The 27,445-nt window shown below is 38.6% G+C and overlaps 1 protein-coding gene across 7 annotated transcripts in view; it reads right to left on the reverse strand.

The window, feature by feature from the left end:
- LOC128745362 (leucine-rich repeat-containing protein 24) overlaps window positions 1-26,293 on the reverse strand; it is a 476,411-nt gene extending 450,118 nt beyond the window's left edge. Inside the window, exons 1-2 of one of the 7 annotated variants that reach the window (XM_053842419.1) lie at window positions 26,186-26,293; window positions 24,420-25,314 (exon numbers count right to left, since the gene is read on the reverse strand). The gene's annotated coding sequence lies outside the window, so the exon portion shown is untranslated. Of the gene's footprint in view, window positions 1-24,419 lie in introns of all 7 variants that reach the window. The other 6 variants (XM_053842420.1, XM_053842418.1, XM_053842417.1 and 3 more) reach the window with 6 other exon arrangements.
- Between the last annotated feature and the right edge of the window lie 1,152 nt (window positions 26,294-27,445).

Below are 27,445 nucleotides of genomic sequence, written 5' to 3' on the forward strand. Positions count from 1 at the left end.
ACAACAGTCAGTGTAAGACCGCAGCCATAGCGAGAGCAAAAGCGAAGCGACCGAACGCGTCTCCTCGTAGCATTTTGATGCGCGCGTAGCAACACAACACACAACGCAACCAATATGTCATCAGCCCAAGAGCGAGCAGGGAAGTTTAATCTTTCTGTTATGGTCCAAGTGATTGAATTAAAGTTCTTTTGTGCTCGAGCTCGCGCTGCTCAGGCCTGGAGGGAGGATGATGATGGCAGTGAGGCTCCGCCGGCAGAGAGTGCCACGGAAGTGCTAACATTGTTGATGTGTGTTTTTGCATGCAAATTATTCGTTTCAATTTTCTGAGTAGTTTCCTGTGCAACGAGGAGAAAATGGATCACGAGGATGTACAATATGGTGAGCTACGTCTGAGCACGTTCGGCAAAATGTATGTTCGACAGAGTACCGGTGTAGATTGCTGTGCAATGACGTATTATGTTCATTATTTTGCTCTCCTTTGGTGCAAAAATGAGATCAGTTATTCAACCGGTAATAACTTTGATTGATCGTTAAAGCTTGTACAAGAATCCAATAAAATTATTAATCAGTCAATTTTTAGTAGACTAACATCGTGTTCTTGCCTTGACCGTTATACTGAAGTTAGGCATTAATTAATTTTTTATAATGGCAGTTTTTACAATCAATGGAAGAAGTTAAGGAAAAATAAAGCTTAAATAAGCGATAACTTTGTAAGGAAAGTCCCTATAGATTTGCAATCTTCTGCAGACGCATATATTTTGAGTCCTTCAATAATCGCCTAGAACCATATATTCCTGTAAAATGCAACCAACATAAGTTAAGTATGAAAAACTAATTTTTAAAGAATTTCCAACGAAAATGCTCTATAGCTCTGCACTCGATAGAGATAGGAATATCAATTCTTTAGCATAGTTGTTTGGCTTAATATTTTCCATAACTTTGCCGAAGAAACCATGTGTCTATCTACGAACACAAAAAAATGGACGTGTATCGAGCCTTTAGCGAATGCGAAACAAATAAAACGTATGCGTGCCGTACTCTCATTTGGGTGGTTGGGGGCAAGCGGAACCCATACAATTTTATAGTGCTCGACTTAAGTTTTAAGATGAACACTGATTGCATAAATCCGCTTGCCCTGATTTTACCTCATGGGCTCGTGAAGCTACGGAAATTTAAAGCTTGAATATGCGATAACTCAGCGAGTAAAGGTCCAAGAGATTTGAGGTCTTCTACAGAAACGTGTGTTTTGAGAGCTTCGATAATTGCCTAGAACATTGTATTCTTGTAAAATGCAACTAAGAAAAGCTAAGTATGAAAAACCAATTTGCAAAGAAGTTTTAAAGAATATGTCTTATAGTTCAGCACTCGATAAAGATAGAAATTTTATTTCTTCAGCAAAGTTGCTTGTTTTGCCTTTCTACTATATGAAAATCTATACCTATAAAGAAGGATTTCTGTCTGTCTGTCCTGTGTTCCTTATAGAATCAAAAACTACTGAACCAATCGGCGTGAAAATTTGCATGTAGAGGTTTTTGGGGCCAGGAAAGGTTTTAGTGATGGTTAGAGACCCCTCCCCCCACTAAGAGGGGGGGCTCCCATACAAATGAAACACAAATTTCTGCATAACTCGAGAACTAATCAAGCAAATAGAACAAAATTTGGCATTTGGGTGTTTTCGGTGACAAGAATTTATTCTAGGGTAATTTGAGACCCCTCCCTTCTTTATAAGGGGAATTATAACTCCTCTCCCCTTTAAGAGGGGGGGTTTCCATAAAATTTCCTCATAACTCGAGAACTAATCAAGCAAATGGAACCAAATTTGGCATGTGAAAGTTTTCGAGGGCAAGAAAATTTTCTATGTTGAATTAGGACCCCTCCTCACTTTAAGAGGGGGGGCTCCTGTACAAATGCAATACCAATTTCCTCATAACTCGAGAACTAATCAAGCAAATGGAACCAAATTTGGCATGTGTGTGTTTTTGGAGACAAAATTTTTTTCTATGATGAATTGGGACCCCTCCCCACTTTAAGTGGGGGGGGGGGGGGCTCCTATACAAACGAAATACAAATTTCCTTATAACTCGAGAGCTAATCCAGCAAATGGAACCAAATTTGGCATGTAGGTGTTTTTGGAGGCAAGAATTTTTTCTATGATGAATAAGAACCTCTCCCCACTTTAGGAGGGGGGGCTCCTATACAAATGAAATACAAATTTCCTCATAACTCGAGAACTAATCAAGCAAATAGAACAACATTTGGCATGTGGGTGTTTTTTTTGGTGACAAGAATTTATTCTATGGTGAATTGAGACCCCTCCCCTCTTTATAAGAGGAATTATAACTCCTCTCCCCTTTAAGAGGGGGGGCTTCCATACAAATTTCCTCATAACTCGAGAACTAATCAAGCAAATGCAACCAAATTTGGCATGTGAAGGGTTTCGAGAGCAAGAAAATTTTCTATGGTGAATTAGGACCCCTCCCCACTTTAAGAGGAGGGGCTCCTGTACAAATGAAATACAAATTTCCTCATAACTCGAGAACGAATCAAGCGAATTGAACCAAATTTGGCATGTGTGTTTTTGGAGACAATTTTTTTTTCAATGATGAATTGGGACCCCTCCCCACTTTAGGAGGGGGGGTCCTATACAAACGAAATACAAATTTCCTCATAACTCGAGAACTAATCCAGCAAATGGAACCAAATTTGGCGTGTAGGTGTTTTTGGAGGCAAGAATTTTTTCTGTGATGAATTAGGACCTCTTCCCACATTAGGAGGGGGGGCTCCAATACAAATGAAATACAAATTTCCCTAGAACTCGAGAACTAATCAAGCAAATAGAACCAAATTCGGCATGTGGAGGTTTTTGGAGGCAAAAATATTTTCTACGGTGAATTAGGATCCTTCCACACTTCAAGAGGGGGGGCTTCTACACAAATGAAATACAAATTTCCTCATAATTCGAGAACTAATCAAGCAAATGGAACCATATTTGGCATGTGGATGTTTTTGGAGGCAACCATTTTTCCCATTATGAATTAGGACTTCTTACCTTTTTAGGAGGGGGGGGGGGGCTCCCATTCAAACGAAATACAAATTTGCTCATAACTTTAGAACTAATCAAGCAAATGGAACCAAATTTGGCATGTGAGAGTTTTAGATGGCAGAATTTTTTTCTGTGGTGTATTACGACCCCTTTCCCTTTTAAGAGGGTGGGCTCCCATACAAATGAAATACAAATTTCCTTATAATTTGAGTACTAATCAAGCAAATGGAACCAAATTTAGCATGTAGGAGATTTTTGAGTCTTGAATTTATTTTATGATAGTTAGAGACCTCTCACCCCTGTGGTAGGGGGATATGGACTCTCATACAAATAAAACAGAATTTTTTGCGAAACTCAAAAACGAATCCAACTCGAGAAGTTCGAGACTCTTCCATAAAACATTAATCAATAACAAGACCACAAAAACTATCTATAGTAACACTAGGTCATTCAGGACGAGCCGGTCGCGAGTGTTGCCGGTGACCCGCCGTCGGAAGCGCCGCCCACTGGGGGGCTTGCAAAACTCGAAATAGTGACAAAGATCATCCGAGATTCATGATTTATGTACAACACAGGTTAATTTGTGGCAATACGAAGTTTGTCGGGTCAGCTAGTATAGTATAAAGGTATAGGAATCACTCGAAAAACCGAAAATCGAAAGATAGTTTAGCGGGACGAGTGTCATATACCATTCGACTCAGTTTCGAAAACTGAGCATTTTCTGTGTGTGTGTGTGTGTGTGTGTGTGTGTGTGTGTGTGTGTGTGTGTGTGTGTGTGTGTGTGTGTGTGTGTGTGTGTGTGTGTGTGTGTGTGTGTGTGTGTGTGTGTGTGGAACGCTTTTGATTGAGCCAACATTTCTCGGAGATGGTTGGACCGATTTTAATGATCTTAGTATCAAATGAAAGGTCTAGGTGTCCCATTGTTCGCTATTTAATTTCATATTGATCGGACTTTTAGTTCAAAAGTTATGTATAAAAATACAAAAAATATGGAACTTCATTATCTCATAGGTCCCTTAACCGATTTGAACAAAATTGATTGCATATGAAAGGGAAGTCATTCAGAACCTCAACTTCCAGATTTCATGACGAATGGGCTTGTGGTTTGAAAGTTACATAAAGAAATGTTAAAAAAATGTATTTAAAACAGTTTTTGTTGCATATAAGCATTAATTCAAAGGGAAACATCCTACAATTTACTGTCATTTGAAAGTTACTGTTGAGATCTATCAAACGAAACCAAGTTACTGAAAATCGGACGATTTATTCAAAAGTTATTTATTTATTTATTTATTTTTATTTATTTATTTCATTTATTTATTTCGTCAACCGATGTAGACTAGTATAATGCATATACAGTTTCTTATATAGAAGTCTTATGATTAGATGGTGATTAAAAAGTGTTCTTATTCCTTTGTTTCGTTATCTATGCGTTATGATTACGTATTGAATTAAAGTGATGTTTAAGTCTATGCCGAGACATTGTAAAGTCAATGGTTTCGCAGTATTGATTGTACGCTGCCATCATACGATTTAGTGGACCGAATTTTGCATAATTAGTACGATAATGGCTTATGGCAAATAAATTTCGATTACGAAGTTGCCGGGTAGGTGTATAAAAGTTCAGTTTTGATAAAAGTGTTGCTGAGTCAATACGGTGCGAAACGATATCGTTTACAAATGAGACCATTGCATAAATACGACGCTCTTTTAATGATTGTATATTTATAAGCATGCAGCGTGCTTCGTATGATGGAAGAGGAAATGCTGTCCAACCTAATTTACGAAGAGCATATAAGAGAAATTGTTTTTGTACTGATTCTATTCTTTCTTCGTGCGTGATTGAAAAAGGAGACCATACAATACTGCAGTATTCCAGTATGGACCTCACATAAGCAATATATAGTGTTTTGATGGTGTATGGATCTGAAAAATTATAGCTAAAGCGTTTAATAAAACCTAGCATGTTGTTTGCTCTGTGTATTATTGTGTTATAATGGTCGATGAAAGTTAGTTTGGAGTCTAAGATAATTCCTAAATCCCTAACTTTTTCACATTTTTCTACTATTTGTTTTCCTAATATGATTGATATTTCCGGTGTAATTCTTTTTCTGCTAAATGATATAAGGTTGCACTTTTTTACATTAAGTTCTAATAAGCTTTTTTTACACCATATGTAGAATATGTGTATTTCGTTCTGGAATACATTGATGTCTTCTTCATTTCTTATTTCCAAAAAGAGCTTCATATCGTCGGCATATATTAGCACTTTAAGTTCCTTGAGAATGAAGGAAATGTCGTTTACATACAAGATAAAAAGAAGAGGTCCCAAATGAGAGCCTTGAGGAACACCAGAAGTGACTTGAATTGGATTCGAGGTCTTTCCGTTAAATTTAATTATTTGTTGGCGATTAGTTAAATACGATTCAAGCCATTTCAGGAGCCCTGGCTCAATTCCAATTTTTTGCAATTTGAAAAGCAGCATTGGTATGTCAATGCGATCAAATGCCTTGCTAAAGTCCGTATAGAGTGCTTCTACATGGTTTCCATTATCCATTGCATTCAGTGAGTGGTCTATGAATTCCAGTAAATTTGTCGTAGTCGAACGTCCTTTGAAGAAACCGTGTTGCATTTCTGTAATTCTGTTTTTAATTTGAAGGAATAGTTTTTCATTGATAATAGCTTCAAAAAGTTTTGGAATGCAAGAGATAATGGCAATACCACGATAATTACGTACGTCAGATTTCCGGCTCGATTTAAAGATAGGCACCAGAAATGAGCTTTTCCATATTTTTGGAAAGATTCCGGATTTTAGTGATAAGTTAAAAAGCCAAAACAGAGGAGCAGTGAACTCTATTGCAAGATTTTTTATGAATACTGGAGAAAGAGTGAGAAACATTTCAATTGTCATTTTCTTTATTTGCCGTTACTCGCAATCGGACGAGCAAAGCAAAAAGCGAAGAAAAGTATTTGATTTAATCATATAGGTATAGTGGTGTATAGGATTGAAAATACTAATGAGTTGATTTTCCCAAATAAATTTATACCAATTTCAAACAAATTTTGCGCATCACTAGATGCTAGAGCTTAGAAACTTTATATGAAAAAAAAGGAAGAAAAGATTACTAATAATTCTGTACGATTTGTTTTCGCTAGGGAGAGTGACACTTAGACACTTAAATAAATATGGGTCCACTCATACCAGCAACAATAACAAGCGCCGAAAATTATATCGATCATATTTCCCATCCTCAAGCATGTTTATGGTGCAGCTTTTGTTTCTTTGATCTCATCGTTTCCTAAAACATCTAACGGGCAATATCGTATAAACGATACGATCAAGCTATTTTTTCATTAAAGTTTATTCAAAAGAAGCTCAAGTTTTGATTTTCATGCAAAAATAATTGACTGAAAGAGCGCCAACTAAGAAAAAGTCCAATTTCTCTTTTTCGTTTTTCATATCTAATGCTCTACTCATTAATTTTTTTTTTTCAAATTCAGATATTCTTTTTGGATAAGGATTTTGAAAAATAAGGAACGGATATTTGAAAATATAGTCAAGTTAATTATAGATGTTCCTGAGAAATTAAAAAATTATTATTGCGGCAGTAGAAAGGCTAGGTCACACCGCTAGGTGGATTAATTCGGGTTTTTACAATATTTACAACTTTGCTGAAGAAACTATGTCTATATTTCATAACACAAAAAAGTTATTTTTACTTTTATTATATTATATAACAAAGGTTTAGAAATTGGTCGAAAAACACGAACACACACATATACCAATCGATAAAGCTCGACGAACTGAGCAATGTCTGTGTGTGTGTATGTGTGTGTGTGTATGTATGTGTGCAGCTCATTTTCTATCTCCTGTTTCTTGGATATGGCTGGAGCGATTTATGCGCCATTAGTCTCATTTGAAAGGTATTTTTGCCTAGTATATCACTGTAAAATTGTTTCGTGGTCCGATGTTTCGTTTAAAAGTTATAAGCAAAAATGTGAAAACTACGTGATACGATTTTCTCCGGAACCACATAACCGATTTCAATGATCTTAGTACCAAATGAAAGCTCTTGCCATCATAAACATTTTCAGGTAATTTTATTGAAAACAAACAAGTAGTTTAAAAGTTATTCTTGAAAACGTGTTTTGACAAGGTAATAATTATCGCCTGTTTCTCAGAGATGACCAAGCCGATATATGCGCTATTAGTCTCATTTGAAAGGTAATATAACCGGATAGATCACTATTGAATTGTTTTTTGATTGAACTTTTAGTTTGAAAATTATGAGCAATTGAAGTTACACGTTAAAATTTACAATACTTTATAGGGATTTTAACCAAGATAATTTATCTAGTTTCAATTATTTTAGTATTAAACGAGAGATCGTGACACTGCAAATGTATTTGCCAAATTTCATAAGGATTGGTTCTACTGGTGAAAAAATAGTTAAAAATGAATGCAATGTGCAATTGAGAGATTCTCTTTGCGTCTCGTCTCTTACGGTTATTACGGCGGCATAAATGCACTTGAATGCGTCTATTTTGCATGAAACGGTTACCGGAGTTATTGGAAAGTTTATCCTTTAGAATAGTTGGGTTGAAATGTATTTAAGCCGCCGTAATAAGCATAAGAGAAGAAACGCAAAGAGAATCTGTCATTTGCACATTGGACCTCTTGACATGTTGGTCGAGATTTCCATGTTTATCTGTAAGTAAAAAATAAAAAGTTTGACAAAACGAGTCTTTTTTTTAAAAAGGAGGCACTATCAATCGGCACCAAATTTAATATTTTTGCTTTCTGACCTAAAATGAACAATCTGACAAAATTTGGTTCAAATCCGTGAAGGTCGATTACACGGTTATCGGATACTTTGCATGTCTTGAATCTAATAGATAATTTTGAGATTTCACATCTGAATAACTTGAGAACGGCTGGGCCTAAGAAACGGTTTATATAAGAGTTTAGTTCAAAGTGATGCGTATATAATTTTACTCTGTCAGTTTTATGAAAATTACAAATTCAAATACAAATCAAAAATAATATTTTAACTGAAAATGCCTATATCAAATGACATATAAGATGGTACAACAAGGGTTCCTTTCACCACTAGGTGGATTAAATCGGGTTTTTTATTTTCATTATAGTGAGCGATGACTAAAACAAAAGACACTGGGAAAAAAGTTCCGCTTTTCGCCTTTTTGGAATATGTACTGTGAGATGGAAGTGACTAAGTTGGACAAGAAAATTTCGGTATTGGATAATTTTTTCTCATTTTCTCGTTGATTGCAAAATACAGTAATGTTCCGATTTTGTCAGCCCCATGTTGAATTTTGGGCTGACAAAATGGGGAAACTGATAAAATCGGGAAATTTTTTTTCGAATTTTTTTGTCTCAAAATCCAAGAATTAAGACCTCAATATCGAAGACTTCTACTAAAAATTAAATTTTAACCCTCAATTGATCAATCGAAAGCTCACCGCAATCTAATCAACCGTGCACAGTACACTAGTCCAGAACCTTTTTTGGTACACATTAGAGTTTTAAGCGGGAAAACTTGGTTTTAGGTTTATGGAACCTTCGGAAGAGTTTCTTAAAATTAAAAGTTCGATCGTATAGCAAAATTTAAATTTTAAGTAATCCCCCTGAAACTGCAATAAAGAATTATTTTTCTTTAGTTTCAATATCTATGACACCTTGAATTGTTCTGCAAAGTTCTATAGCATATTATTACAAGAAATTTTGCTGAAGACAGTAACCTTCTCTCTGTTCAGCAAAGAGAGCTTTCTCAATAAGAAAAACCGCTAAAGTCAGTTTTTCTATTTTAGCTGTTTTTGTAGTTGTTGTATAACTTTTTCATGTTCTACAAAGTTATACAAATAGTGAAAATACACAACATAAAACGCATTCAGTGCATACAGTTTTACCCTTGGTAGTATCCTTTCATCTGTCAGCCTATGGACCTGATTACTGAACTGCTGACAGTGTTTATCTCTCTCAATTTTCTACCCTTCAAAACATTCATGAATTGCTGCATTCAGCAATGATTCAATCACTATTATCGAGAATGAATGAATGTAGAGAACAACACGAACACGAACGCAAGTGACTCGCTGCTCCAATCGTTGTTTTCAAGTTGGCAATGCTGTGTTCATTTCATCTATATGAGCAGTATGTTCAGAATGAGCAGTTAGGCCCCTCCTCCCACTAAGAGGGGGGGCTCCCATACAAATGAAACACAAATTTCTGCATAACTCGAGAACTAATCAAGCAAATGAAACCAAATTTGGCATGTGGGGGGTTTTGGAGTCAGGAATTTTTTTAATGATGGTTGGAGACCCCTCACCCCTGTGGTACGGGGACAAATAAAACAGAAATTTTTTCGTAACTCAAAAACTAATCGAACTCGAGAAATTTTAGACTCTTTCATAAAACATTAATCAATAACAAGACCACCAAAAACTATCAATAGTAACATTAGATAATTCAGTGCGAGACACAGGCCATGAGTGTTGCCGGCGACCTGCCGTCGGAATTGTCAGCCACTGCGGGGGGCAGCCCCCCGTAGAGATCACCTCTATCTAGGTTTATTTCTTTTCCTAGATCTACTGACCTCTATTACTTTCCTTTAGTTGGGTCACCGCTGCGAAATGGTACTTTCTACGAAAAGATTTTCCGTGAAATGGTACATTCCGCGTAAGGTTTTTCGCGAAATGATATTCTGCGAAACTCTATATTCCGCGTTATGGTCAACCGAGAATTGGTGTTCCGCAAAAGGGTATTCGGCGAAATGGTTTGTAATGATGGCGAATATTTAAATGCTATCCGCTTTATTTTATCAGACTAAGCAATGGGGAGAGTTGTTTTCTACTTTACTGTGAGGAAAATTTGTATGTTAAAACACCCATGAACTCCCCAGAAACATGCAAAACTCAAGATTGTGACAAAGGTCATCCGAGATTCACGATTTATGTACAACACAGATTAATTTGTGGCAATACGAAGTTTGTCGGGTCAGCTAGTATCTATATAAACAAAGAGCAGTCATACAAAAATAATATCGCCGCATAGGAGTCTGTGGTGCGTATTCGGCAATGATAAAATTGGGAGAAAAAACAAAACCTAAATATTAAACTACCTAATATAACGGGCGCCAGTAGTTTAATGAGTAAAACACTCGGGTACCAACCGAAAAAGCGTGGGTGCAAGCATATCGAGATATTCCAATTCATCCAACTAATCATTCTTCGCAGCGGACATCATTCCTATCCAAAAAAAAATCGATAACTTTTCTCTGAAATCTTTCAAGACAGGACGCATCGAAAAATTTAATTGTCAAGTTTTCCATGAACGGGTTAACCGATTTTGACCGGCATAAAATGAGCTATTCTGCAACAGAGTGATGTATGAGTCATTAAGTAAATTTTACAGGAAACGCAATTGTTGAAAAAAAAAGCTATATAAATTCTTTTCAATTATTTTCTCCGAATCAAGTTGTTCAACCAAGTTATTCATACCAATTAACATAGACCACTCTGATTTCAAATGTAATGTTTCTGCCATCCCAAAAACATTCCACAACAGATGGGATTTTCAAACATCAATAAATGATACAAAACCCTCTATAAAATGAGTAGAGTAGGTGAAAGAGCATGACAACTGGGAGTGGAATATCGTGTTCTAATGTTATTTTCCGGATGTGACTGGAAATGACGCAAAATTCTCATAATATAGGTACTAGATAAAAGGGTTTAACAAGTATACGACTTCCAGTGTGTTCCAAAGCGGTTTTGAAATCCAAGATAGTTGAATATCGATCATCCCCCTCCTAGACTACTCTGTTGCGGAGCATAAAATGTCAAAATCAACTGACAGCATGCAGACGTTGTCCGCCATTCCCGCTCATGGAGAGCTAGATTACACAAAAATTACATTTATTTTAAAGCAGAAAATGTAATATTCGGAGAAAAAAAAAGCAAAGGAATAAACGGAAACGAAAACAAACCTTCTGCACTCTTTCAGCAGCTGCTCGACGGTCTACGGCAATGCTTCCCTGCAATCCCAAGGCATCGCACCGTGGAGGAAGCACACAAATACATCAAATAAAGGAATTGTTTTCGCGTTTTCGGCCAGCTGAAAGGCTTCCAGTCGACTGTTACTGACCCGATTACCTGAGCGGATAAGCCTGTGGGCGCTTCCCGGGAGGGGTTCCTACATACATATGAACCGTTCTCGTTTTTTTTTTGCTACATCCCATAGAGAGAAGAATAGATCCTCGCTGCAGGACGGAAGCGCCAGTTGGTGGTTGGCCATCATCATTCCTTCATTCCGTTCGTTCAGTTCGGAACACACGGATGATTGAGTGTGCCTCTGTGTGCCTGCTGCTGCCGGAGAGGTTCCTTTTTCTTTGGCTTAGGCGATGATGGTCGATCGGGTGTAGGTATTTGGTGGTTCTGTGTGCAAAGTTCAAGGTCAATCGGCGGATGTAGGGAAACTTTTGTGCGATAGTTTGGCTGAGAGAAAACCTAAAGCAAGGATGATGGACTGTTGGTACGTTCAAGTAGTGAATGATTAAATTTTGAAGTTTTTAAAATGAGGTAAAAATATGAGGAAAATATAAACGGGCTATAACAAATGTTGAAGATCATCGAGTTTTCTAGGATTTATAGTTAAAAGATGTATTTGATTCGATTTACAAATCAGAGTGACTACCGTGAACTTTTCTAATCTAATCTAATCTCACACTAACGCAGCCAATTCTTGAAGGCATCCTGGAAAATGACGATTACTTGAATCAATCATTTTTCTTGTCAACGGCCAGGCCAACTGCGCAGCATGTACCGCAGAGAGAATTCCAAGGAATCAAGTGGAACCAGAAAAAATATCTAATTCCATTTAACTCCTTGACATCAAGGGGAAGGAAGAAAGCGTGGACCTCCCGTACCAAACGCTTCTCGTACACATAGATAATGATTTATTTACAATCGTTGGGAGTATCTTTGCTAATAAAGGTTAAGTGATACTCCGGACCCTCAGGGATGAACTAATGGTATTTAGACCAGGAGCCAGGTTGCAATTGGCCAAGGATATAGCGCCTTATTTCGCTCTCTGAAAATAGATTAGTTTGCCAAAAATATTAGTTTAAATCATATAATACTTGAAAATAAAGTCGTGTGGTTTAATGGTTGCCTAAAACTACATTTGTAAGGTTAGGAACTGAAAACCGCACGACCCCGCACCTCCTAGCTTGGCTACTCAATTATACAAATTGAAGTATTTCCAGGTATGGCCACGTGGAGGCGCTAGGTAGGGGCTTGGGATGGTGACTACCGTGAACTTTTCGCCCAAAAATTCGTCTCGCAATGGATATTTTGATATCTGACTTTAGCTTTTCAAAACAGCTGCCGTCAGGAATTTCGGATTTTGACAGATTTTCATTTGATTATCTACTAGGTTGATTAAGATTGATTCTGATGCTGAAATCACCGAAAGAGCGCAACACATTGCTTTCCATTCCAGTTTGAAAATGGAAACAAACCCAAACGTGGAAATAAACATCATAACAGAGATTATGTCAAAACAACATCCTTCTGCAATCAGTTGACTTTCAGCTTTACCACTACGTCAATCATTCGTACCAACAAACCGGCACAGCAAATCATCTTCTCTTCTTTACGGGTGAACTTTACCCCCACCCCCACCCGCAATGACCTGTAGGCGCATCGATGCCATCCGGCTACCAGGTTCAAGGATCCACCGAACAGACGGCTGAACAATAACGTTACGTCCTACAACGTGCCTTGTGTGTCAACCGTCACAAGAAGGGTAGGAAATCAGAGATCGTTCAGATTGAGTTGTCAGGTGTAGGCGTGTGTCTGTGTGTGTGTGTATGTGTGTAAACATGTGCGTGCGTGTCTACGTGCAGATAAGCCTAACCAGCTTAGGCAACAAGTCTGGGTTTGTTTGTTCGCTCGCGAGTCGAGGGTTTGTTATTGTTTCTGATGCACGAGGTCGAACGTGTGAGCTCCCAAGGCTGCCAAAGGAGGAGAGGTGGCTGTCGGAGTTTTATTTCGCTCGATTCACTGTTTGCCGTCGATGCTGTCGAACGGTGGCAATGATGGCTTACTCCCGAGGAACGGAAATGGCTTTGTAGTTGGGCTCACATTACTAATGATTCATGCTCGAATGTTTTATCTGCTTGAGTTACCACTACTGCCGGCAGAACGAACTTTTTTTCCGATCAATTCAATGCAGTAATTTTATCCTGTGGTTACAATGAAGATTGCTATTCGCAAAAACATCACATACATTTCTTTGCGAAGGATTTACAGCACAGTGCGATCACGTTTCGAGAGTTTGTCGAATGTTTACGGAACGCTGCTCGGCACAGAGGTGCAGAACCATTTACGATGTTATTCGATCCCTTTCTCTCGCTAACAATTTTTTTATTAGAATACACTCAAAATGTTAGTCCATAACTGAATGATTTATTACACCAACCGGAATGAATGATAAAACGACGACAAATTATCGATAAATATTTCCCTGTCGAAATAATAAAAGCAAGAGAAAACAAAAAAAAAATGTCGATTGAATCTATTTTTGGGTGTATCGAACTGAAACTGAACGGTTGACGCTATTCACGGTTGAGTAATTGTGCGATTTTTCTTTCCCATTCTGCACGTTCGATTCAGCTTGTCTAGATAGACATTGCAACGTGAGGATGTGTGAGTTTGTGTGTGTCTGGAACTGTGACGGAAGGCAAACATCGATGCTAAAGCGAACCGACCGATTCGCAGCACACTACATCATGATGTTGCTGCTGTGCATGCCGGTTCGAGTGGGTTGGGTGGACCTTTTTGTTCCTTCGAGTTTTGCTGTACGGAACAGAAAACTTTGAAGAGTCAATACCCACTATACCTAGTAGTAAGCGTCATTGTTTGTTCGGTCACATTCAATCGCTTTCGTGTATACAAAGCTTACTAACTTTAGTTCTTTTGTTCGTATACTGTTTTGTCTCTGCTGGTTTTCTCCTCCTTATTTTTATTGTTTGCAACGCTTGATGTCTCTTTGTTTACCAATTGTAAAACAATGTGCGAAAACGTTTTCTTTGCAATCATGAACTGTCAAAAGCAAATCAATTCAGTTGTTTCTTAATTTTTACTGGCAATTGCACTCTTGTACTGTACGATTTCTATACGATTTGCTATACAATATAACTTCGTCAAAACTTTTTACGTTGATCTTGCTAACACAAAACACGAAAATTGATGCAAAAATTCAGATATTCAGAGGGTTCTTGTAGAGAACAGGTTTCACTGCACATTCGTCCGGCATCCTTGCGATGTGACCGGCCCACCGTAACCTCCCTAAGTGCACGATAAGTAATATTACAGTAGTGGATTACCGATCGGATTAGCGTTTTGCATATCGTCAGTTTTGTGCTTCCAGCTTGAATGTATCGTTGAATCTCTTTAGTCGTATTATTGTTGGCAGTGACCAGAGATCCCAAACAAACGAAGTCATCAACCAGGCGGACGTTGTTGTCTCAGGAGCCTGATTTGTAGCGGAATCCTCCTAAGTAGCCTCTGGTTTTAGTCTGACGTAGATTGCTTCCGCTGTTCCAAACTTTCTAGTAATGATGTCAAGGTTATCTGCGAAGGCTAAGGGTTGGCTAAGAACTGTACTCGAAAAAAAATGCAACACATTCTTTTCTGTATAAATTTTAATTGCATGGGTAAAAATTGATGAAATTGTTGGTAAAATTAGTTTAGAGTGTAATGTTTACATGAATTCCAAACCAGAAGTGCTTCGACTAAAAAATTATGAGCAAGGTCGTAGAAAAAACCCAGGCCCACAGGTGCATCGCGAAACATTTGGTAGTCGACCATTCGACCTTGCCCCAGTGTCTTAAAACCGCTCAAGAAAACCCAGGAGGATTGCTTCAAGCACCGAATCCGAACCTTTCGATTCGGGACGTCAATTTTTCCGCCTAGTTCGTCCAGCAGACAATGCGGTGGGTGCGGACTTCATGTCTGCAAGGTAAGGAAGGCGCCTAACCGAACCGGTAAACAGAATACGGTGGCCAAACCTCGCACCAGGGCGCTATACCGCGAATGGTTAGTGCAACCGAAAGGCATTGTAATGGACAACGAGACGTACATCAAAGCGGACTCTGAGCAGATCCCCGGTCTGGAGTTTTTCATTGGTAAGTCCCCCATGGCTGTTCCGGAGAAGTTCCGCAAGACGAAGGTTGACAAATGTGCCAAGAAGTACTTTGTGTGACAGGCGATCTGTAGGTACGGCAAAGTCAGTAAGCGGTACACAACGACTGGCACCATCAACGGCCAAATATATAAAGAACAATGCCTCTAGAAGCGCCAGCTGCCCCGCCTCCGGTCCCTCAAAGGTGACACTCTGTTTTGGCTGAATCTGGCATCGTGCCATTACGCGAAATTGGTGATTAACTGCACAGTGGTCAAATAGGGTGAAAAGCGAAACTTTTTTCCTAGTGTTTTTTGTTTTCATTTGATCATTTATGGTCACCAGCACTTTTGTTCGTATGAATATCACCCTTAATTTAAAACTGTCAAAAGTTAGTCATCACTCACTATAAAGAAAATGAAAAAATAACTTTTTTGTGTTAGGAAATATAGACATAGTTTCTTCGGCAAAGTTGTAAATATTGTAAAAACCGGCAACTTTTCTGAAGAAATAAAATTTCTATCTTTATCGAGTACTGAACTATAGGGCATATTCTTTAAAACTTCTTAAAAAATTGGTTTTTCATACTTAGCTTTTGTTAGTTGCATTTTACAAGAATACAATGTTCTGGGCAATTATCGAAGCTCTCAAAACACATGTTTTTGCCGAAGACCTCAAATCTCTTGGACCCTAACTTGTTGAGTTATCGCATATTCAAACTTTAAATTTCCATAGCTTCACAAGTCCTTGGGGTAAACTGGGGCAAGTGGATTTATGCAATCAGTGCTTCATCTTGACGCTTAAATCGAGTACTATAAACTATTTTTTACGCTTGCGTGGTGCACTTTAAACCGTTTTGCGATTTGGTTGATAAAAAACACCGTTTTCAGTGCACCAAGTGTGCAGAATTTTTTTTCTGATTCCAAGATCAATCCTAGGGATAGCGAAAAGTAAAAAAATAATCGAAACAAATCGATTGCACAACTCTTTTTAGATATTTAAACACACTTTTGCTTGCACGCACATAAAAATGTCTTCACCCATTTTTGAGTAAAATCATTTTGCTAATCAAGTTGCTAATTACTTTTCGATACAGTCCTTATAGTTCTACGCGATTATTAAAAGACTCAAAATACATGTTTTCGCAGAAGATTGCAAATCTCTAGGACCTTTCCTTACACCAGTGGCGACTCGTCCGCATGTTCAACCTGTTCATAGGACAGGCAACAAAATTCAGCCCGACAAAATTGTTTTCATCACTTGTTAATGATTTCGTTTGCACCGACACATATGCAATACGAATTTAGTTTAGTTACGAAGCTGATGAGCAAACCGTTCAACACGACGTTTGAACGTTACTTTAGAGATCTCCATGCAAAAGCATACCTGCATACCAACACATTATTCCTGGTGTTGATTCTTGATACTGAATTAGCACCAGGACCAATGTGTTGGTACGAAGGAGATAAAAAGAGAATGTGAAACAGCTTTTACTCGAAAGCGCGGGAGCATTATTGTCTCATTAGCTCGTTCATCTTCAGCATTGAACAACTTACTACCACATATCCCTATGGTCGGCGCTTTGATTCCATTTTATTTAGTTAGGAAGCTAATGAGCAAGACGTTCAACACGACTTTTAAACGTTGCTTTAGATTAACACCAGGAACAATGTGTTGGTACGAAGGGGATTCTAAAATAGAGCGCGGTTGGCATGTATTATTCGCAAAAATTTTACATTAACTCGTTCATCTTTAGCATTGAACAACTTACGCATATTGCTTGTGGTGCGTGTGGTGTGAGCTTGTGCGTGCATCGCAGTAAGGTGGTTATCCTTGAAGTTCAATCAATAGGTAAATTGAACGAAAAGCTTTCGGTTCGTAGTTAAAATTCAGAGACGAGATTGCTGGTAAAGTAAACCGTCGTATTCCGTTGTTATTTAAATAATAGGGTTCTTCACGTAGCGCTTGCTATGTTGCGTATACGGAGTATTGCGTATTTATACTGCCGCTACTCGTATAACAGTTCCATCTCCATAGAAACCGGAACAGTAATGCGAATTGCGGCAGTATATACACGAAATACATCGTTTACGCAACATAGCAAGCGCTACGTGAATACCCCTAATGTTTGTTTTATGATTAAAATATAAAAATGCGATAATAAAAAAAGCTACGTATTTTTCGCTGGTTGAACAGGTAAGCTAAACCCCCACGAGTCGCCACTGGTCTTCAAATATTGGAACCTTTGCGCTTAATTGGTTGAAAATGGTTAAAAAATAAGAATTACACTTTTGATACCTCGAAATAGTGGACCCCTCGTTCGCCAGTGGCCTTACAGATTCAAAAAAAGTTGAATTTTGAGCAAACCTTGCCCAAAATTTTTTCTCAGCTTTCCAATGGTGGTCTTAAAATTAAATTTGGCTGGGGGGATCAAGGCGAAAACAGCGATTTTTTGATAAAATCGAACATTGCGGCCAAATCCAAGATGGCCGTCGTTTGGATGGCATGAATTTTTCTTGTAGTATTTTTTCTCAGATTTCCAATGGTGGTCTTAAAATGAAAATCGGTTAGGGGGCTCATGGTGAAAACAGCAATTTTTTGAGCCCCCATGGTGAAAACGGCAATAAAATCGAATATGGCGACCAAATCCTAGATGGCTGCCAATTTTTTTTTGCTCCGTTTGAAAGCCCTGTACTTCTCTACAAAATTGGTCCGTTTGTTAGTTGTTTCATGGCAAATTTATGAAATATCACTTGAAATAGGTCTCAAGGTTTGCTCAAAATTTAACTTTTTTTGAACTTGTTAGGCCCCTTGACGAACGAGAGGTCCACTATTTCGAGGTATCAAAAGTGTAATTCGTATTTTTTAACCATTTTCAACCAATTAAGCGCAAAAGTTCCAATATTTGAACACCTCGTGTCAGTAGTGGCCTCGTTTCAGCGAGAATTACTCACCTGTCAAAAACAACGCTCGTATATTTTCCCCATACAGCGCGTCTTAACCCAACCAAATGGAGAAATTTCCCCACTTATTCCATTTCCCTAGGCGGGTTCTATAATCGGTGCCATACTTCTTCATCGATTTCAAAGTGTGCTTGAATATTCAATAAAGCGTGAGTGCTTGAGATTGTTTAAAAAATTTCCTGATTTTGTTGAAAAAATCCCTGATCATTCCAGGTTTTTACATTTCATTTCAAATTCTCTGACAATTCTAGCTTTTTCAGGCTGTTGCCACCCTGCAGCCCTGCGTGAAGGTGAATATAAAACGCATTCAACGCATTCAGTTTTACCCTCGGTAGTATTGTTTTATTTGTCACTCCATGGACATGACTACTGAACTGCTGACAGTGTTCGTCTTTTTCAGCTTTCTACCCTTCAAACCAATTCATTCACGAATTGCAAGTGATTGCTCGAGCAACCTGTCAGTCAATATTCTTTCTCTTGACTGATATTTAAAATATCAAAGTTTAGTTTTCGAAACAGCCTGCTCTTTAAAAGCAACCAAAACCTCGGTGAAGAAAATTAATTAAAACTTCGAAGCAATATTTTACCGTTGCCGTTGCAGTGTTCAAAATGAACGAATGATTTTCATTTGATTTCATTCACTATTGTCGACAATGCATGAATGCAGAACAACACGAACACAAACGCAAGTGATTTGCTCGAATCGTTGGTTTCAGGATGCTGAGTTCATTTAATCTGTACTAGAAACAGCAAACAATGAGCAGTATGTTGCATCAATTCAGGCGTATTGCATGAATTGAATACGAGATTTCTAAGCACTAATTGCTTTAGTAAGTATCTCCGGAGTGATTTGTGATTAGGACGCAACTAATGAGGAATATCACTGTGATAATTCGCAAGTCGTGACCATTTTCAAGCAAGTGACAAAGATTGATTTTAAAGACATAAATTGGTGTAGAATAAAGCAATCTTATAGTTTCCCAACAATACTGTATTAAAATTACATTGTATAAATCCTACGTCATGCGGGTTCCAATTGATCTTCGCAGAAATCCCAAAGGGTTTTGGAACTTTGTTAAATCAAAACGGAAGCATTCCCCTGTTCCTTCTAATGTTTATCTTGACGAAATCGAAGCTGAAACTACTATAGGATCATGCGAATTGGTCGCGAAATTTTTCGTTTCTGTGTTTGTGTGCTGAACAATCAGCTTCTGATTCTGAGGCAACTATATATCCACCGACCAACACGGATTTACGCCTGGTCGATCCGTAAGCACGAACCTTATGGATTTTACGTCTTCCTGTATTTCCCGCATGGAGCAAAAAGCGCAACTCGAAGTAATCTTCACTGATCTAAAAGCAACGTTCGATCGTATTGACCATAAAATACTACTGCAGAAAATCTCGCGACTTGGCACATCTCGGAATTTCACAGAATGGCTAAGCTCCTATTTATGCGGTAGAGTTTTGCGTGTACAGCTTAACTCCTGTTTCTCTTCCCGGTTTACTAATGTGTCGGGTGTGCCTCAAGGCAGCAACATGGGACCTCTACTGTTTGTGCTGTTTTTCAACGATATCGCCCCGCTGCTTGGAGTTGGCTGCAAGCTAATGTACGCTGACGATTTGAAATTGTATTCACCGGTTCGTTCTTTAGATGATTGCAAGCGGCTTCAGGAGCTTTTGAATATGTTCGCTGATTGGTGCAGGAAAAACTGGCTGGTCATCAGCATCCCGAAGTGCCAGGTAATGACTTTCCATCGCATCGCTAGTCCAATCTTCTTCAATTACCAAATAAATGAACAGGTAATTTCGGGAATCGACCAAGTCAATAACCTCGGAGCGCTGCTTGATGCCAAGCTGACATTCAATTAACATCGCACCACTGCAATATCGAAGGCATCCCGACGGCTTCATCGCTAAGGTGATTTCAGTGATCCTCACTGTCTGAAGGCGCTACGTCACTGATCGAAAATGCGTGCGTAGTTTGGTGACGTTATCAGCTGGCATGGAATCTGTGTATGGAACGGGTGCAAACGCTGTACGTGTAGCAAAGATCCTAACTGGCGAGATCGATTCACCGACAACTCTGCTTTGAGCTTCCGTGCGTCGCAACGCTCCCTCCGATCAACCGGACTAATGCAGCCGAGTTTTGATCGAACAACATTTGGATGCAACGAACCAATAACTGCCTGCATTCGAACTTTCTCTGCAGTTGAAACCCTCTTTGAGTTCGGCGATCCTTCATATAAGTTTGCACAGAAATTATCTAACAGTAGTTTTTTATAAGCATGACTATAATATTCCATAAGATAACTGTGTCAGTTGAATTTCACAATCAAATAAACCAATCTGTTCATTCCTGCTCAAAATCTAAGTTTTCTAGTTTAGCCCCTTGATAATGAGATTCGCCCAGTACTGTTTGTTTTGATTTTTTATTTAGTTTGGCCTGTTTACATTCACATGTATTTTGAAAACAACGCAGTTTCGCTCTTTACTATCGCCTGTTTACAAAACGGTTTGCAAATGAGCCGGTTACTTCATAACAATGAAAAGGGCTAAACTGCAAATGGCCTTTGTTTTGATTAAATACTTCTATCGCTCATCACTAAAACCTTTTTTAAATAATTCTATCGATTAAAACAAAAAAAGGATCAGGGAATCAAAATATCATTGTTCATACGCAGAAACAACCGACAAAAAGGAAGAGGGATTAACCAGTTATTCTCTACCAATAAAACAAACATACGTAGCAACCAGAATGTATCACGATAACAAAATATTAGGACAAATGAATGTCCCATCACACCAGCAAGCAGGACAACTTTCGATGAGAATATATTTTGACTCGCTCTCACAAGCGCTTGTTGTTGGTGACGCAGGTATACAATAAAATATGTCTTTGTCGCCAGTCGGCTGGTTAAAGACAATACTTTATCAGCAACTTGAACAAAAGGAAGAAACAGCAAAAACCTTAAGAAAAAGACCAGCTTGCTTTGACCTAAAGTCTGGCGTACAAAAGTTACCAACGTTATCTTGGTAACTACCAAACACTGCCACTGCCGACACAGTGTGACATGATTAGGATTGCTTTTGTTGCGTACAATACGTATTGCATACAGCAGTGTGTCTTTTTCCCAGGCGACAACGTGGTTGTCATGAAATATCTGTATCCACGATAAACAGCTACGATAACTTGTCTTTGTCCTAACTTCCATGCAATAGTGACAAACTTTCATCATACATTGTCACAACATTTTGAAGTAGGGACTTTGTCTCTTGTGCGTTCGTGATTGTTGATTCCCTGGAAAGGACTCTTGCCATGGATATTATCAGTCTTTTTAACCTTCCGTTACTCGTGCTGTTGTGTTTTGTACAACACCTGTAGATTTTTGGATGCCATTTTGTTTTAAAGTAACAGGTCGATGTCAAACCAAAATATATTCTTTAATAAACTTATTATGAACAAAATGACATAATTATTTAACACATTAATGCTTTACTGTTCAGCAAAATAGATGAGCATAAACCGAAACCGCAGAAACGATGCAAGCGGCGTGTGAGGGGTACCGCACTTGGTCCCTACTGGAATTTTCTCTTATTTCTTCATAAGGGAAAATGGTTTCTGTATACAGCAAAGTTATTCAGCAGTTGATGGTCATTCCGCAGGTGTGCAAAAGTTCATAATTTCCTGACTTCACGGCTCTAGTGTATGGGCTACTTTTCTGAAGGTGTTCTATCTACAGAATCTGTTTATTTGTAAGATCCTGTTTTTAGAAAATGTTCTAATGGACCAAAAATGCTGATGAACGGAAGTATCCAATTTTCACACCATGTATCATCACTGCACAAAAAACTTTCTAAACATCCTGTCCAAGTAAATCAAAACACCACATCAGCCCTACTTTCTAACCACAGATGCCCTACTTTCTGCCAACTGCAGAAATGTTTTCATGTGATGAGATGATTTATGTGAAAAATATCTAAGAAAACATGATAACTGCTAGAAAAAAATTTAATCAATAGAATGCTACATCATTTAGGAACGATAAAAGGATCTTTCCGAATGCAGCAGCTTGGCCGCAATTGTAAGATGTACAATTTACAGCGAGTTTTGGCGCCGCCTGGTGACAAACTTTTGAAATTCTATCCCCCAAACGATAGATCTTAACGTACTGATTAACTTTGCTGAAGACGGTAACTTTCTATATAGCCAGGATTCCGAGATATTCCGAGATAAAGAGTGTTGTACAAAATACAACGCGCGAGTATCCGTGTTACAAAAGTTGGCGCGATTAACGGAAGGTTAAGGCTGGTGGTGTAATAAAACGATTTGTTTACATTTTTGCTAGTTGCGCCTTAATCGCGCGAATCACTTCGGATTTGTCCCGTTTCAAGCTACTTGGTGATGGTAGCATCACGGAAAGGCGTGGATTTGTAACTGACGTATAACCGTACATCATCCGCAAAAAAAAATGTATTTTGCAGAAGTTTAGTATATCTAAGAGGTCATTAATATACATTGTAAATAAAATAGGTCCTAATATGGATCCTTGTGGCACTCATTAAAAACCTTTTCACGTCTTTCAGTGAGATATGAATATGTTTCGTTGCGTGGTTTAAACAATTGAAATTGGTTTGAAATTTCGTGTAGAGCATGTTGTGGGACATCGCAACGAAGACCTTGGAAAAGTTAAGGAATATCAATACAACTTGCCTGCCGTAAGCTACAGCAATAGCAACATCATCTGCAACTTTTAGCGTAACAGCTTTCGTACTATGTTTGGCGTAATAAATCAATTGGAATTCAGACAGCATATTATGGTGGCCAATGTGGTCGCAGATTTGCATGGAATTAGAGTTGATTTAAATTGAAAATGTGCATTACTGGTTTAGTTACTAAAGGACAAATGGCTTTCAAAATTTTGCAGGGCAACTCGTCGAAACCAATAGCATTAGATTTCATGTCCTATCATTGCATGCAACGCACTAACTGCAGAAGTTTCAGATGATGGAGAGTAGGGATCAAACGAAGGAGCAAAATGGCTAAAAAGCGAAAAAATATTAGTTTCATCAGCGGAAAAAGGATTGGATGTATGCACTTTGTGGTCCTGTACGACTACGTTCTCAAGGCTTCTCCATAACTCTTTTGATGTCAAGTGCATGTGAAGGTATGAATCGAGATATTTTGCTTTAGCTTTGCGTTTAAGAAAAATTACTTTAAATCGGAGCCTTTTGAAACGATTATGGTGGCTATCATCCCTAGAAAATTTTCATTATCGATATGCTAAGTCCCGATCAACTACAGGGATACCTCGATATAAGACAATTTATAATTTCAAAAAGTTGTCTTATATCGAAACATGATTTTTTTCAAAAAAAAATTACCTTAGCGGTCGCCAATTTTGCTCTGTGTTGTGTTTAAATTTTTAAAACTATTATTTTGAGGGTCATTTTGATATGTTGAACATCTTAATGATGCCGATTTTGGAAAGGAAAATTAGCTCTGGCATCGTTACCAGCTATGTCAAAGGGATTTGTTCGATATAAGACAAAAATTGTCTTATGTCGAATTGTCTTATATCGAGGTTGTTTTATAACGAGGCTGTCTTATATCGAGGTATCCCTTACTTTTCGTAACAAATGTTATTGTACCAGGGATTAGAGTTATGTTTTGTCAAGTACAAGCCTATAGGTAATTTACCTGCATTTGATACTACATACTCATTCGTTAGCTTCCGCACAGTAAAGAAGTCCGATAACTACGATTAAGTTTTAAAAATTGTACTCTACATTCGGCATTGTGCTGTAGTAAAGAAAATTTGCTTTCAATGAATTTCAACTACGATTTGAAGCTGAACATTTAATTTTAACCGTCATTGCAGTGCCGCAAAGTGAATATAGCACAACATTTTTTCCCATTTCACTTTATCGAACATCAGTAGCTCATCCAGTTAATGCAAATTCGTTGTTTTTACGTAGAAAACTTCATGAAATTCTCAAACATTTTGGTCTAATTTAAAAAAAATATAGTAAAAAGGTTTTATGCTCTAACCCTTACACTCATTTTAAATTTTTATCTTGTGACTTCAAAACCACACCCAAGTTCGTGTTGAGCGTGTGAAATTAACCTTGTCACTCTCTAAATCATAGGGAATTGATCTTTAGCAATGGTAACAGGAAAAATTGCCTTCTACGGAAGGTTACCAACCTATTGAACCGCTTCCAAATGGATGCCGGCCACTGCACCAGCAGTGCTCCTCGATAGTAGGCGATGTCTCGGCACAATCCCACTCACTCACTCACTCACTTGAGGCCAATAATATCGATGGAAGCGAGCGTCGTGTTTACACGGGCACACACGATTGTGTATTTATTATTTGTGTATTCCAATTGCCTCGTCTCGTCTCGTCTTCGCCACGCCACGAGTGAGTGTGTTGTTTATTTGCCTTGCACGTACATTTAATTAACCGCTCGAATTGGCCTCTCCGCTTTGCTTCGCTGCTTCGCACGATCTTTCACAATTGACTCCAATGAGTGGATTTTCTCTATTTTGATTATTTTTATTTTCAAACAGCACTATAAACACTTTCTTTCTTCGCGCTTTTCTCGAGTGGAGATCACTTTTGTTGATTACTTCTTTACACTATTCTTCACACTTTTTTTTCTTTTTGCTGCACACTAATTTCGCGCACAAACACAACAATAAGCCTGTAGGCACACGATTATTCTCCGATACCTTCGCGTGTTTGCTTTCAGCACAGCAAAGCGTGTGGCCCGATTACTTTTCACTACTGGTTCGTAATAACTCTGTGGCACGTAATTTCATACCTCAACGCTTATGCACCGGAATCCTTCTAACTGGCCCCGAAACACCCTTGCAAACCTTCAACCCTCCCGAAAGGGCTAGTCAACCGTGTAATTTTTCGTGTGTAATGTGCCTTCTCAATGGCGCATAGTAGGCTATCGTGTGGCCTTTAGCAGATCAGAACAACTAAAAAAAACACACACGCACACACTCCACCGCGCACACCTACAGTTGCAAACTGCACATTATAATTTTCCACCTTTCTTGTTTACTGTTTTCATCTCATTTTGTTTCTCTGCTGAAAAATAAAAAAAAAATAAAAACCTTTAGCATCACCAGCTTTACGATCGCCAGGAAACCGGTCCCGAACGTGCACTCGAAATTGCCGCTGTATGAGTAAAGGCCTACTTAGCGATTCTGTTCCGAACAACACCGTCACGGGAGAATCGATCTGCGATGCTGCTGGCTGGAACGCCAGCCTTTGAACCGTGTTGTAGCTCACTCGAGCGCGCTATACATCGGCAACGACCGAGTAAGTTTTAAAATCACTCCTAACTTTCCGGTACACGAAGAAAAATTAAGTCGCTAATATAGATACTGGTTGTACACTACAAGAACTGAACGGTGTTTACACAAACGTTCGATTTCCCGACTTGGCAGCTGTTTAAAATCCATTGCACCGCAGTTAGCATTCGACGGTGTCTATTTAAACCACACACCGTATCGAATGGAACGAATGAAACACATCCTTAAGCTTTGTTTTCTTACAGTGTTTTGTTAGTTGCGCTGCTGTCTTGTGTGCACTCTTTCTACTCCACCGCTTTGTGCTTTTCTTTCAGTGCCTGCTCGCTTACTTGCTTATGTGCTGTCGAAAACAACTTTTATTTTATGCCTATTCTTATTCCTTCTCTCGTTTGCACGGCTCGGGCTCTGCCGCAGCGCCTACGTACGCTCGCTGGACAGACACCATCACACAGCACAGCACAGCAGCATCTAAAAGTACACACTCTTCTTCTTGTTGCTGCCTGCTAACCCCATTCTGCGAGAAGCACAAAACGGTAATTCCAGCAAACTTTGCACAAATTTAGGCCGGTACCTATAGATAAACTACTTATTAGTGTTTCTTCTTCATCAAACAAAAAATCAGCACGTATTCACAATCGACATACTATCATAGACGCGCAAAGAACGGCCCCGTGGCATGTGTGTTGTTTCGTGATGACACGATGTAAACGAATCACATAGCTGCGCATAAACGCGAATAAACCTTCACTGATGCCTGAACCGCCCGACGTTCCGAAAGAAACTGGCTGGAGAACGAACAATAACCGAAAACCGAGTGCAGTGCAGCGCCGAACAAACGCATGCAGTAAAACTGTCGCTAACGCTAACGCCTACTGGGGCGCTCAGCCTCTCAATAATTACCCGGCGTTACGAAGTCTCGGGTGTAAAGAAACTGACTAAAGAAAAGACACTGGAGCTCAGTCACTCGCGGCCTCCTGTCATCATTAAACCTGGTTTGCTCAACGATGATTGTTGTGCGTGACTCCGTTCAAAGTTGCTAGGAAAAGTTCGAACAATATTTTTTCGAGTTCAACATTTAGGCGATTTTATGAAATGTACGATACAAATTTGATTGCCTGGTGTTTTCGTTAGGCAGCACGGACCGATTTCGTGGTGATACAATGATATTTGTTGCCGTTTGCTTGCAATCATTAATTTCTGCCGCGTTCATCGACTGATACTCCGCAAGTTTTCGAGCAAAAGATTCAGAAGGTTTCATCGAGATTCATGCGCACTTGGTTACGACGAAACGAAAATGAGTTACTTGTCAGTTCTTTAGTCAGTTTCTTTACTCGGGTGGGCTCGGGTGAGTGGTTCGTGAGTCGTACGCTGAGTGCCGCGGACTTCACAAAGGTCAATGCAGAAAATACGTCGGTTTCGTGTTGCTAGAAATAATTGTGAACTTGAATTGAACAGGATAAAGGTACCAGTACACTGTTTGCTGAATCATCCAATATTTGATCTATTTCTTCAAATAAATTTGAAAACCCGTGTACTGACCCAACCAAATATTCGAACAAATTTTATTTTTCAAAATGTCGCCGAGCTTTTCCAATAAAATTTGGCGGTTTGTAAAACAGTGTAATATGCCAATCAAATTAAATTTGTTTTCGTAACATTTTGCGCCGTTCGCCTGTTTGTTTGCTTGAAACTTATCAAAAAAGCTCACAATGTTTATTATTTGAACTGCTGTCAAAATCGAATTTGGTACAGGAAAAATCGTGCAGAAAGGAAGTTTTGCAAAGGAAATGACACTGGAATAAATCAGGACATTATTAAATCAATAGTGAAAAGTTAAAAAGATTATGAATAATGAGGAAATCACTTTATAGACCTGTTTTTCGAACATGATTTGTTTAACGAGA

Source organism: Sabethes cyaneus, chromosome 1, assembly GCF_943734655.1.
Source record: "Sabethes cyaneus chromosome 1, idSabCyanKW18_F2, whole genome shotgun sequence".
In the NCBI taxonomy this organism is placed as follows: Eukaryota; Metazoa; Arthropoda; class Insecta; order Diptera; family Culicidae; genus Sabethes; species Sabethes cyaneus.